At 38.0% G+C, this 14,050-nt stretch overlaps 1 protein-coding gene across 4 annotated transcripts in view; it reads left to right on the top strand.

The window, feature by feature from the left end:
• The window catches only part of LOC113036260 (leucine-rich repeat and fibronectin type III domain-containing protein 1-like protein), a 205,031-nt gene that overhangs the window by 50,029 nt on the left and 140,952 nt on the right, over window positions 1-14,050 (top strand). The window lies entirely within an intron of this gene.

Genomic DNA, 14,050 nt, shown 5'->3' on the forward strand with positions numbered 1-14,050 from the left:
TAGGAGGCTGAGGGGTAGTGAAACTGTAAGCTCTTAAAAGTACTATGTTAGTACTGAAAGTTTTGAAGTCTTCATTTGATTAAGTGTCTCTAAAACATCTTTTTTTTGTGTGTAGACGACGTATTCATCTTAAAACCGACTGAACTTCAAAGGCTGGTTTTACATAAATTATTGGAGCTTATACAATTGGAAACTGTAGTCTCTGTGTAATTTAATGTGGTAATGACCTCTCTTGGTATTTAATACATATGTGTGTATTTTGTTTTTAATCTCCCACAAAGGCCTGAATGCTGGAAGATTATAACCAGTATGTCCTCTCCCATTCTATCCATTTCCTTTGTGATGGCGCATCATTTTTCCAAAAAGTGTCAGCTCTCAATACTTTCAGGCTTAGCAAGATTTTTTGGAGAGCCTATTACACACACATATGGACACACACGTTTAGGAAATTCAGTGTTACGCCACTGTGTAAATGTAAGTGGTTTTGTAAGTGATCGAGACAGTTGCAGACATACACAAAACAGGGGCACTGATAAGTGATGTATTAAAGTGGGCTTTCAAGCTATCATCTCCCTCCCTGTCTCGCTTTTCTCTTCACACACTCCATTAGTATAATGCTTTTTAATGTTTAATGACAAAATAATCAAAGCTAAGACAAATACACACTTTTCTCATAATGTTGCAGCAAATCTAGCAACTTGCGTTAATACAGTTCACTACAACGCACACACAAACACACACAAACACACGCGGAATAACTTCTACAGTTTAATTGAGTGCTTCATTTGAAAAGCAAAATGCACAATTATGTTAACTGTTAAATTGTAGTGAGCTTTCACTGCTGTCTTTTGGTCAACCAACTGGTCCATCAGTTAATCATTTTCTTTAATGTCATTATATGTAGTTAATTTTCATGCAAAGGATTTTAATGACTAAACTGCCATTGCTCTTAAATAGTTTTTTGTGAGGTTATTTGGAGCAGTATTTTTTAGCTTTTCCTGGACAGGACATGCTGGCGGCTCTGTGGGTTGCCTGGCAACCTCATGAGACACTACTGCAAAGTTGTAGTCCTGCAAAAAAACCACCGATTTTACATTTTAGCACAAATTAAACAGGTAAAATATGGCTTAAGGAGAAGCTTAATAAGTACTGGCAGGCGGATTCAGTTTCCTTTAGAGCAGGTGTGGGCAGTTAATCTTCACAGGGGGGCACATGAGAAACTGGGACTGTTGTGAAAGACCTCACCAATAAGCTGGACTCAGTTCTGCTCAATATTAATTTTATCTCCTTATAAGCTTATTGGTGTAGCCCTCCACAATAGTCCCAATTTCTCATGTGACCCTTTGGGAAGATTAATTGTCCACCAATGCTTTAGACAGAGCCAGCCTTGTGGCTTCACACATTTTAAAGCCTTGATGACAACATAAGACAATCAGCAGCTGGTTCTACGTTCATATTTAACTGGTCTCAATCTTCCCTTGTAACTGAATTCAAGAAAGTGTCAAATGCTCTAGCATATACTATAAGTTCACAAATAAGGAGATTCCCCTGTCTTGAGTTCACCCGAGTCATGTGGCTTACTGATAAACGCACATTAACACATGGTTTAGAGCTCACATGCAGCATCCTGGCATTTTCCGCCTCCTTCTGCTGGAGAAAATTTTGTACTACTCTATGTACAGTTAGGATTAAGTATGTACTTAACAGATTTTGGACAGATGATGGGTAAAACAGGCTGCTTGATTGAGTGGCCCATCAGTTCCAGTGTGACCTTGTGAAGTGGGAGCTTAGTCGAGCTGAGAGGGGGATGGAGCTCTCAGCTTATGTAAGTGGTGTCACATTCTGACTTTGCTCTGAAGCTAACTGGACTGGCATGGTCTGGTCCCCTGTCATAGTGGAGAATGTAGCCTCTCATGTGCATATGTGTGCTTGTACCTGTGTACAAATTGATTCTGACAGCTGTGCCATTTTTGGACACTTGGAATTGATTGAATGTTGATTCAATAACAGCTAAGCTTACCTATTGATCAGAGTCAGTAAAAACAAAACAACAGCAAAAAAAACAAACCCGTTCACTTTGTAACAGTATTCGATAATTTATATTTACAGTTACAGAGAGTCGTGACTCTTCATAAAAGAAGTGATCGGGTGGGTATGTCATATTCAAATGTGTTGACAGTCACAGTTACATTTTTAGGAATTTAAACAATATTTTCAGATGATGACATATAAGATATACAGGGTAAATTCATATGTACCCTGAATGTAAAATGTAAGGCTCAAGGTTTCACAAGGTTACTTTCTGCTATGTTGACAGGTGAAATTAGTCACAAAAAGGTGTCTGGTGCTGAACCAAAATCCTCCTTGCAATTGCTTTGGTTGCTTCCATGGAAGACACCAAGTTGTCAGCTCTTCGCTAGGCAGTAGTGAAAATTAAAATGCAGACCATTCTCTTTTAAAGCTGCACCTGCAGTAAGGCACAACTTTTACTCTGACTGCATATGCTCTGCCAGTAAATAGGTCAGTAAACCCTTACTCTAACCCTAAGCAATTTTAGGAAGTCTTTTTTGTAACAGTTTCATCCAGTGATATCCAGCAACCACTTGGCAAATGGTTAGAGAATGGTCCTTTTTCCCTGGTGATCAAAGGTTGCTCATTGGCTTGTGTCACAAAGACCTAATGAGTAACACAAGTTCAGATGAAGGCTTTGAAAGGCTTCTGATTTGAGTTGGATTCAATATAGTGTTATGAATACCCAAACCAAGGGACAGAAAAAGTAGTAACAAACTGTTTTGTTTTATTTTTGACTTTAGGAACAAGAATGTAGACAGAGGTGTGTGTTTGTGAGGTAATAGATAGCTTTTTCGGGGATACATGTGTGTAAGAGATAGGCATCAGTGGGAAGCAAAAGATGTTAGAGAAAGGAAGAAGGGAGGAAAAGGCAGACTAAGGGAAAGTGACAGTGGGTGGGAAAAGATCAGATATCTAAAGTGATTTGTTTGTGGTTGCGAAATCTGTTCCATATATCAACGTTTTTTTTTTTATCTATATATCCCTACAAGAATGGCTTTTGACTTCAAACGAATAATGTCAGAAGAGTTCCCACAGGTCAGTGAGTCACTGAGTGCTTATGAGAAGTTGTTTGGATTTGAAAAATTAGCTTTTTTCCTAAGTAAACATTTAATTTTTGGATGTATTACAAGAGATTGCAAGAGCTAATATAACCTTGTAATTTACCTTTTTCACACCAGCCAATTTGATATGCTGTGACATGACATACCATGACATAATATGATGGTGTTACTAATGATCCTACTTGGGTTCTCTATCTAAACTGGACATAACACTGATTAATGACATTAGTGAGTAGTAAAAGTCTGTTGTGAAGAAAGAAACTGAACCGCATCCTACTTTTAAGGGCGGCAAGTGCAAAATTGGAGACTCAGTTGCCAATAAGACGACAAGAATTATTGTGTTTACGATAAACTGTTTTTAAGGTTAGTTAAATCATGAGGCAGCAAAGTCAAAAAGCAATTTAAATGGCTACATCTTGTAAGCTCTCTAGGCCACTGTGTAGACAGGCAGGCTGACTCAGACGACTTAATATGCACTGAATACCAGTGTCGACTGTTGCATTAGCGCTTACCTACTGCATACATTTGTGAGCACAGTGTGCGAATGTGTATACGTGTTATACAAAGTGTGTGTGTTTCACTTTGCATGATTTTGATCTGTGCCTCTTTTTTAGTGACCCAGAAATGCCTTGGTTGCTGAAAAGTGTTTTATTTAACAAGACAGCAATAATGCTAAGGGTTGCTATTAGGAGGAAGTGTGCTGATTGTTGGCATGTGGGAGAAGTTTCTGAGTCTTAATCACTATTTACCATATTCCCCACAGAAAATGTGTCTCAATCATTCATTCCATGTGAAAAACAAGATATTTTTAAAGAGAAAAAAAATCCCTTTATAGACCTTTTCCCCTGTAGCACACAAACCTGCATCCTAGTTGCTTCTCACCACAGCTCTTTGCCTGATTTCAACTCACGTGATTCATTACTGCTTAAGACAACCTCATCTCCTGCTAGCAACTTTGTCGCTGTCATTTATTTATAACATCGTGCATTAATTTGAACTCCCATGCCACCTCAGAAACACAAATTATATTTTCTGTCTTAGCTCCTTCTTTCACAAACATGGATGCGGTAAATTACATTTTAATGACTTAATGGGTTGTATAATAGAAAGCTGCTCATGACTCTGGTGGAATTTCCAAATGTGTTTAAGAATGCATGTGGCATAGACTGTTATTTCTAATTATCTCTCAGCCACTTAGTGTGTTTCATACACGCACACACACACACACACACACACACACACACACACACACACACACACACACACACACACACACACACTACTTTCCAAACAGAGGATTATTTTTTTTCTCATTTCCTTGTTCTAACACTACATATATCTAACTGTAGTAATGAGAATACTGCTATCATGGCAGGAGTCGTGTATAATGTTCATTAGAACTAAGCATGCAGTCCATATTCAGTTGCAAATTAGGCAAAGGGGTACGAGCAGGTTCTTGTTTTTTGTACCACTGAAGCCAGAAACAATTAATAATAATAATGACATCGACAGTTCACATGCACAGAATATTCACAGTGTGCTAAAGACATGTGATAGAGTGCTTGTTTGAACAGTGAAAGCCAGCAATTCACTCCAATTTCTCAGCTTAATCCACAAATGTAGCGTAAATATAAATCGTGTGAAGTTTCACGTGAGATGCTCTGGAAGTGGACCATTGCAGGACTGATTGTTCAAGTTTGATCCTTTGTTATCTATAGTGCTTGTGTCCACATTATGGGGTGGATTTCAAGGTGCAAGCAAGGACCTGTTTTATCTGTGTTGTACTGTACTAGTGATGTTTTCATTATGATGTGGCCACCTTCCATTATTATCTTTAAAAACAAGGGTGGTGCAGATGAGGCATCACATCTTGTATCCTTTAAAATGTAAGAGGAACATATGTCTTTATGGTTTGGCTCTTGTTGCTTCACCAAGTAATGGCGTGAAAGTACTTTCAGCGTACCTCAAAAGTGAGGGTTTTGAAATGAGGTGGTGCAGAGTCGGAACTGCTTTTATGTGTAAGCTGAGGTCAGGGTGAAGCTTTCAATCAGTCTATACAATTCAAACCATTCTTCTGGTCATATGCTTTGAGTGGTGACTGACAGGATGAAATAAAGGAAAGTGGTTGAAATGGCCCTGCTTTCTAGGGTGCCTTGTATCTTAGAGACTTGGTGAGTATGTTGCATATTTAGGTTGAGCTCAGTTGAAGTACAACAGTACATTTCTTTTCAGTTCGACATGAGTGAGGTGAGGTGGCCTGACGGGAATGCCTGCTGGACTGACTTTAATGCTATTCTGGTCTCATGTGGGTTTAAAATGACACTGGTCCTGCCTCAAAATATGTGGACTATATATATAAGACTATACAGAAGACTATATATAAATATATATTCTAACTATATATATTTGGATTCTCTCAAATGAACTTCAAACGTAGATCAGAAACACTTAAGCAATATAAACTCATTAGCTACTTTATTATCAAACCTTGCTAGTGCTGCGTTGGACCTGTAGACTTAATTCATGGCATAGATTTAGCAAAGTTCTTGAAACTTTACTTTAGAGTTTTTGGTCCATATTGACATGATAACATCTCACAGTTGCTGCAGGTTTGTCAGCTGCCCATCCAGGATGTGAATCTCCCAGTCATCACATCCCAAAGATACTCTACTGGATTGAGATCTGGTGACACCATTTGAGCACAGTGAACTCAATGTTTATTTGTTTATTTATAAGGAACCCCATTAGCTTCCACAACAGTGGTTGCTAGTCTTCCTGGGGCCCAAGCCATCAAATATCTCCAAATAAAATGTTACACAATTAGATCTACAGTTAAGTTTTACAATTCTGAAATGTAAACATGTGAATATTAAAAATTATATAAAAGCAGAAAAACAAAACAAAACACTCAAACAAATTACACAATTTCCATTACAAGTGATATTACCCTCTACAATTTTTACAAATACATTAAAAACTGCCTAAATAGGTTTTTAGGTGATTTTTAAAATTATGAATTGAAGCCAAGTCTCTTATTGCCTCAGGCAACTTATTCCACTGAAAAGATGCTCTGAATATAACAGAGTTTTTCAAAAAGTTACTTTTGACACGAGGAATTACTAAATTGTGGTTGGTTGAGAATCGTGTGGCATGATTATGAATTTCATCTGGATACTGCAACTGAGCACAAAAAAAGTGTGGTGTGTTTAACAGTATTGTTTTCTTTAAAAATACAAGTAAGCCATAGTATAATTTAGCTTGTACAGAAAGCCAAGAAAGTTTATCATGCATTTTGTCAATACTTGTATAGTATGAACACCTTAACACTAATCTGGCCGCCCTATTTTGGACTAACTGAAGTCTATTCAGATCTGTCTTATTAGCTGCAGACCAGATGATTGAGCAGTACTCTAGATGAGATAATACTAATGCGTTAATGACATCTTTCATAACTGAAGAAGTAATAGAAAAGGAGCATTTCCTAGCTATAGCTATGCCCTGTCCCATTTTCTTAATAACAGAATTGATGTGCTGAGACCATGAAAGGTGGTGGTTTATGGTAACACCAAGTAATTTAATCTGGGTGACCTGTTCTAATGCCGATCCAGCTATGGAAAGATTTAGTTGTGGACTGTTGATTAAGCGTGCTCTACTTCCTATTAACATGGATTTGGATTTAGTCACGTTTATAATCATGTTGTTTTTACTTATCCAATCAAACACGTTCAGCAAATCTAGTTGTAATACGCTTGTCAATTCAGAGTGGCTACTGGCTGAATAAAACATGGTGGAATCATCAGCGTACATTACAAGATGAGATTTATCCAGGACATACGGCAAATCATTTGTAAAAACTGTGATGCTGAAGAAAGTAGTATGAGATGATTTAAGCTTTGTGAAATGGTGTGTTATCCTGCTGGTAGCAGATGTCAGAAGATGTGAACGCTGTGGTCAAAACCGAATAGACATGATTAGTAACAATCCTCAGTTGGTCTGTGGCATGTAAAAGGCTCAAAGTGTGCTAGGAAGAAATACCCTTTTCCACCACATCATCACCATCTGGACCTTTGATACATTGCAGGATGGGTCCATGCTTTTGTGTTGTTTACACCACATTCTGATGTTACCATTAGGTTTGTTGCAACAGAAATTGAGAACGATCAGAACAGGCAACATTTTTCAATCTTCTTTGGTGAACCTGTGTGAAGTGGAGCCTCAGTTTCCTATTCTTAACTGTAAGCGGTGGCACCTGGTGTAGCCTTATGCTGAAGTGGCTTATCTGCTTCAAGGTTCAAGAGATACTCTTCTGCAAACCTTGGTTGCAACAAGTACTGAGTTACTGTTGCCTTCCTTTTAGCTTAAAGCAATCTGGCCATTTTCCTCTGATCTCTGGCATGAACAAGACATGTTCGCCCAGACAACTGCTCTTTTTCTTTTTTGAACATTTTCTGTAAAGTCCTGTAAAGTTCTCTGTAAAACTTGGCTGTGTATGAAAATTCCAGCACCGCAACAGTCTCTGAAATATTCACACCATCCTGTCTAGCACCAGCAGCCATACAGCGATCAAAGTTACCTAAATTGCCTTTCTTCCCCATTCTTCTTGCTTTGAACTTATGCAGATTGTCTTCACCATGTCTACATACCTAAATTCATGTGATTGGCTGATTAGATATTTGCATTAGTGTGCAGTTAAACAGAGGTACCTAATGAAGACACTGTAGATGTAGTGCAGAATGCAGCAGCATATTTTTACATAAGAATTATCACCACTAATGGGGACAAAATATCCTGTATGGTTTCAGATGGAGGCTGTTTTCACATAGAGCAGATGCAACATTTCACCAGTCAGGTATGGTATGTGTCTTGCAGAGAATTTAAACCCCTATATCAAGTATTTATAAGAGCTCTTCTTTATGGCAAAATCTACAATCTTGATCTAGTATTGGCTGTCTATCTAATAACAGCCATCACCCAGAAAACAAAGTGACAGTGTATCAGCTGTCTGTGAAGCATAGTGCCAACTTCAGCCATAGCTACAAGGTACTGGACCCAGGTGCAAGAATGTTTAGTGTGCCCATCCCCACTACCTCTACTCGCTTCACATAGGGAGGCAGGCTGAGGTTTTGTTTAGATAAACCTCCCTATGGAGGTTTGAACATAGACAGCTGAATTGTCCACCTATATTTTTAGGAAATCTTGATTGTTGGTTTAAGCCAAGTAAGCCTCATTACCTGACAATAAGCCAATGCAAATTAAGAGATTACAGGCAGAGGCGTGGGATTTGTGAAGTGATCATTTCCTCATTTTCCTATCAATTCCTAGTCCAGCAGGAAAATATAGTTGTAATTAAGTTGTAATTAAAACTTTAGCTTTTTAAGTAGTTTTGTCCTGTAATCCACTGTGATGTAGAATGCTTTATAATCTAGAAACTGCACTCTTGTCTTATCATGTGATACAAAAGAGGATTTGACGAACACCTGAGCGCTGTACTCAACAGGCTTTCTTTGTTCTGCCTTGCTGCCTCCATCAAATGCTTACTTGGATCATCTTGAAAACAGAACATAAACAGAACATAAAAAATAAAGTGTGCGTATGTATGTACATATATGTACTTGTGTGTGTAGATATATATGTATGTATATGTATGTGTGTCTGTTACTTGTAGTTATTACTGCCTGTTACCTGTGGTAATGCAATTTATAATTTATATATTCTGTATTCAGTTATGAAGGCTCTAATTGTTGGTTGCGAGCTGCCGCTTAGATGCTTGTATCTGCCCGGGGCTGTTGATGGGTCTGTATGCAATGATGGGCGTAGCTGCGGGAAGTTTATTGTTTTTTTTTGTTGATGAGTGAGTATAGGGGTGGGATTTAATAAGTTTTCTTCGTCCCACTCCTTTTTCAGGCAAGTTTTGTTTTTTGTTTTGTGTATTTTATGTTCAATATAGGTATTTGTTGTGCCTGAAAATGAATAAATAAATGAATGAATGAAATGAATGAACATGTCCACCATCTCCTGTCACACCCACACCCTGTCACACTTCCTTTTTATTGAAGTATATATAAGCATTTGTTATTAATTTTCCACAATATTAGATAGGGTCACCTGTGTTGGGTTAATATAATTGCTTGTCCTGTGTGTGGTTTGTGTGTGTGAGAGTAGGGGGAGGGGTTAGTGGTGCTAAAGGAGATTAAAGCTCTTGTGTGCTTGTCTGTGTGTGCTTGAATACAGAGTTGGCGACAGGTTGTCTTAAATATTTTCTGGATCACTAAGATGACAGATACTCCATCTTTCATAAACACACATACACGGAGCACACTTACATGCTTATGTGACATCGCACATACACAAATGCATGTACACACTAACACAGCCAGGTCTCATCCACACCCAGATGCTGACAGCTAGTCAGGGAGCGCGCACACGTTCAGTGACAGCGGTAAGTCTTCTTGGAACAGCAGAACTCAATATACATGTTACATTGTTAAAAGCACTTAATTGTCTTTAAGTAAGTTATGATTTTCCATGGTTGCAAGAGAGGTTTTATCAGTATGCCACAGTTCAATACAACAAAATGTATTCCAGTTGGGAATCAATGCAGGCGGAAAGGAAACTGTCCGAACTACTCTGTCAGAGACACAGACTGAGCCATATGAAGGCAGAAAGACAGACAGAAGCAGTAGGGGAGAACATGGATGGGATAGGAGGATAAAAGCACCACTCTGGGGATGAAGCTCTCTGATGGACAAGAAAGTCAACGCACTCAGCTGAGAGACAGGAAATGCATAAAGACTGGCAGAGAAATGGAAAATAGAGCAACATAAGGGAAGGAAAGCTTTTGAGAGAAAGGAACAGAAAACACGATACATGCAGAGAAATGCAGGTAGAGAGAGAAAGAAATAGAAAATTATCCAAAGCTTAAACGCAGAACCACAGAAAATATCCAGTTTAGGTGAATGTGTCTCCATTTGAAGTAAACAAAGAAGTCTTTAAGATGTTTGGTGTTTCTTGATCAAATGTTCTTTTAATTTTTAAAAATCATACACACCAAATACTCAATGCAATGGGCATTTATCTCAAATGAGCATGTTTATTATTTTGTTTAAGCAACTGCAGCATGTTAAATAAGTGCTAAAAATCTAACCAATGCATTGGTTTAAAGGTCTTCAGCCACAGTGCGTTACTTCTGAGAACAGTGTCCCTGGTTGCTGTTTGACTCGTCTGTTGCCAAAGAGCTCTGCATTTCCAATACACACGGCTCTTTCTTAGCTTAAAAAGTGCACTAATCCCTGAACAGTTGCAGTGTGAAAAGCAACATGGCTGCGCAAATGAGCAAATAGAGATTATCTCTTGGGGTTTCTGAGTACCTAATGATGATAATACTGATTAGATGGCAATGAAATATATACAGCATCATACCATTAGTGGGCTTATGTCACACAGGAGAAAGAAATGAGAGACGAATTCCAGTGTGGCAAAAACTATAGAGGGATTAAGTTCCTTTTCTTTATGAGAGACCAAAGAAAGAAAAATAACTGCTTAGAAATCTAAACCAGAAGAAAAAGAAATAAAAGGCTTTGAGAGAAACTAGAAACACAGAGTGAGAGTGATTCTAGAGGGCATTTGATGAGTATTGTGCAGTTATTGCAGTAATCGATATCCAGCGGAAACTGATCAGCAAGAGGAGTGGAGGAGTATAGATGGAGAGCAGAACGATGTGGATGCTTTTAAAACAAATCTCTGCTCTTTTTGTCCCTGTTGTTTCATTAAATTCAGCTCTATAGACTGTTTCATCTGCTTTCTCCTGTTTTCTGCCTAGTATTTTTTCAGGTTCTTCCTCTAGCTTGTGATTTCTTACTCTGTCCATTTAAGGGGGAGTTCGATAGCATTCATTTTGCTAACACTCAGATGCTATGTTGCACTGGTGGGTAAAAGGTGCCCTCCAGCACTAAGTTGTACCACAGAGTGGTTACCAATGGTAGGTACTGGAGCACTGTGTGTTTTCTATCCCGAGGCTGCTCTCAAGCACTGCTCTGACTACGGCCACAAAACCTGAGATGCACATACACATCTAAGCAAGTAAAAAGCTGCACACATGAAGCCCAGCATAAAAAATTCAAAATCTTTCTCCTGATAATAACAACATTTGAACTTTGCTTTAACAAATATTTTGTCCTCACCACATAAAGATATACTCGTGTCCTTAAAACATGCTTTTAAACTGCTCGTGTCGAGTATATTTTTAGTCTGCCTGTTTTAACAAACCTCTTTTGGCTAAATTTAAGCACTCACATGACACAACTGAAAGGCTACCTTGTTTTTTTCTATGTATTATCATGATGAGGCATTACATATATGTGAAAAATTATTTGTATCATTTTTTTATATTAAGGCATGACCTTAAACAACCTGTTAACGGCTAGTTTAACCCTCCAAACCCTTCAGTTTTGCTGGATTAAAATCATTCAGCACTTGATTGCAGTGCTTGCTGCCAAGGTTGGCATAGCCAGTTGTTATGTTTAGGGAGTGAATAGTTTTAACATAGGGCCAGTTAGGTCTGGATAGCTTTTTTCCCCTTAATACATAAAAGCATCATTTTTAAAATGCATTTTGTGTTTACCTGCTGTATTATTGTCTAATACTAGAAACAGTTTGATGATCTGAACCATGTAAGTGTGACACAGGACACAGAAAACTAGGATATCAAAAAGGGATTAAATACTTTCTCACATACTGTATGTACTCACAGAGAAGGGCTGTGAAGATGGCTTTAGAAAAAAACAATAATAATACTGTAATTCTCTTTCTGATGCTCATTGTAACTGGAGTATTAACTCTGAAATAAGATGTTTGGGTTGTGACGTGTGCAAACCTTTACAAGCCACAGCTTCCTGTGATAGTAGCATCAGAGCCAGCAGAATATACAATATAAGTCAAAGTACAGAGAGGAATAAGGAAACAAAACCTGGCCATATTGTCTTATATCTAGTAGTAGCAGTGCCTTAATCGTTCTTTAATAACGCACATCTACATTAACCCCATACACACACAAGTACACAGTGTTTAAAATTAAAGCAGTGTCTTTCCTTCAGCTAAGGAAGTTACTCTTTTTGCATGCTGAGTAGGGTCGTGAAAGGGTGCGTGAGTGCAAGTGTGAGAACTGTGTGAGAGGTGATGGATATGTGTTTTTCCAGCGTGTGTTTAGTAGTGTGAGTCAGCTGCTGTCAATGATGTTAAGTCACAAGTTTTTTCTGGTCTTGACAACAAATAGACAGATCTCTAAGAAGGTTTTGCACTTTGTAGAGAGATTTATTGTCTGAGTGTCTGAACAACAAAAAAGATCCATCAGATGATTGTTTTCCAGGTCAGTAGATTCATTCCACTCCCTCTTTAGTCTGTGTTCCACTCTGAGTAATGACAGAAACTAATGCTAAAACAGGACTTCTAAGGACAGTCAATGTCATAGCTTGTGTGTCAAGGTGCAGTGTGAGTTAGAAAGTGTTTTAAATTCTTTCTTAACCTGCCAAGGGACACCAGAGCTTTGACTAAAAGAAACCTAGTGTTCAACCACTTGAAAGTGAACATCTAGTGACATGCAGTGGATATCTTCCACTGGGTCAAAACAGCATCTCATAATCTTGAATTTGAGTTTGAGGAAAAGTCACAGGCAAATTGTGAGCATTTCGGCAGCAATGACTGTGTAGCTGTGACAAAGAAAAGATAAGGTGTGTGTTTTCAGTGCACTGTAACCTGGCGCAGAACAACGCACAGTGGCTTGGGGATGTATTAAAAAACTCTGAGTTCTGTTTTAGCATAAGGAAAAGGTGTAATTAATATTTTGGTTAAAGTCATATGCAATAACTTATTCAAATGCTTACCAGTGTTGGTCAAGTTACTTGAAAAAAGTAATCAGTAACTAATTACTGATTACTTCCCCAAAAAGTAATCCCGTTACTTTACTGATTACTTATTTTCAAAAGTAATTAATTACTTAGTTACTCAGTTACTTTTTAAAAACATGATTTACAACCTGAATAGGTAATAAAGTGATAGATCTTTCAGCCCAATTCTACTTTTTTTACATAATCCATCATACAAAATGTAATCAAATGGAAAAGTCTCTTTTTAAAACTTGTTTTATTAGTTTTAATCTTTTAACTTCATGCATGAAGAAAAAAATTTAATTATCTGCAACATTCTCTGACTGGAAGAAATTTGTTTAATATTTAAACCTATTTTCTGCACATTCCAGCACATAAAAAAAAAAAAAATATATATATATATATATATATTGTGTTTACACTCACTCTTTCAAAATAGCAGAAAATAAATAAAGTCAAAGACTCAGCGGTCCTTTTTTTGCTCTATTTTCACCTGTAAAGCAGGAGCGGGTTAGGCGGAGGTATGCTCTGGTGCAGGTGTGCCGCAACGGTTAGTTGAAGAATCCGCGAGTTTCTCTGTGAGTTTCCCATTACGTCGTTGCGCACTCGGTGCTTGCTTGGAAGTTTAGGGGGTTTTTTTCGCTGTAAAAAGAAGTTTTCTTCCCACGCACAACGGACGCTAATGTTTTTGTCACTTGTTATGGAATTAAACTTAAAGTAAGGTCAGTACTTCCACGCTTTAAACGCTGCACGCTCATACTCTCTCCCGTACTCGATATATTATCCATTGTTGATCTGCACACAGCTGTTGTCACAAACGTCGCACTTGCTTACGTCACTGTCATGAGACATTCTCGCAAAAAAATCACGGTTTTAGTAACGCAGTAACGCAGCTTTCCTATGGGAAAGTAACGGTAATCTAATTACCGTTTTTGCAATAGTTTCCCCTTACTTTACTCGTTACTTGAAAAAAGTAATCGGATCTCCCATCTCTGATGCTTACAAATGTGTTGCTTTGGATTATTTACCATGCTG

This window comes from Astatotilapia calliptera, chromosome 14 (genome assembly GCF_900246225.1).
Source record: "Astatotilapia calliptera chromosome 14, fAstCal1.2, whole genome shotgun sequence".
In the NCBI taxonomy this organism is placed as follows: domain Eukaryota; kingdom Metazoa; phylum Chordata; class Actinopteri; order Cichliformes; family Cichlidae; genus Astatotilapia; species Astatotilapia calliptera.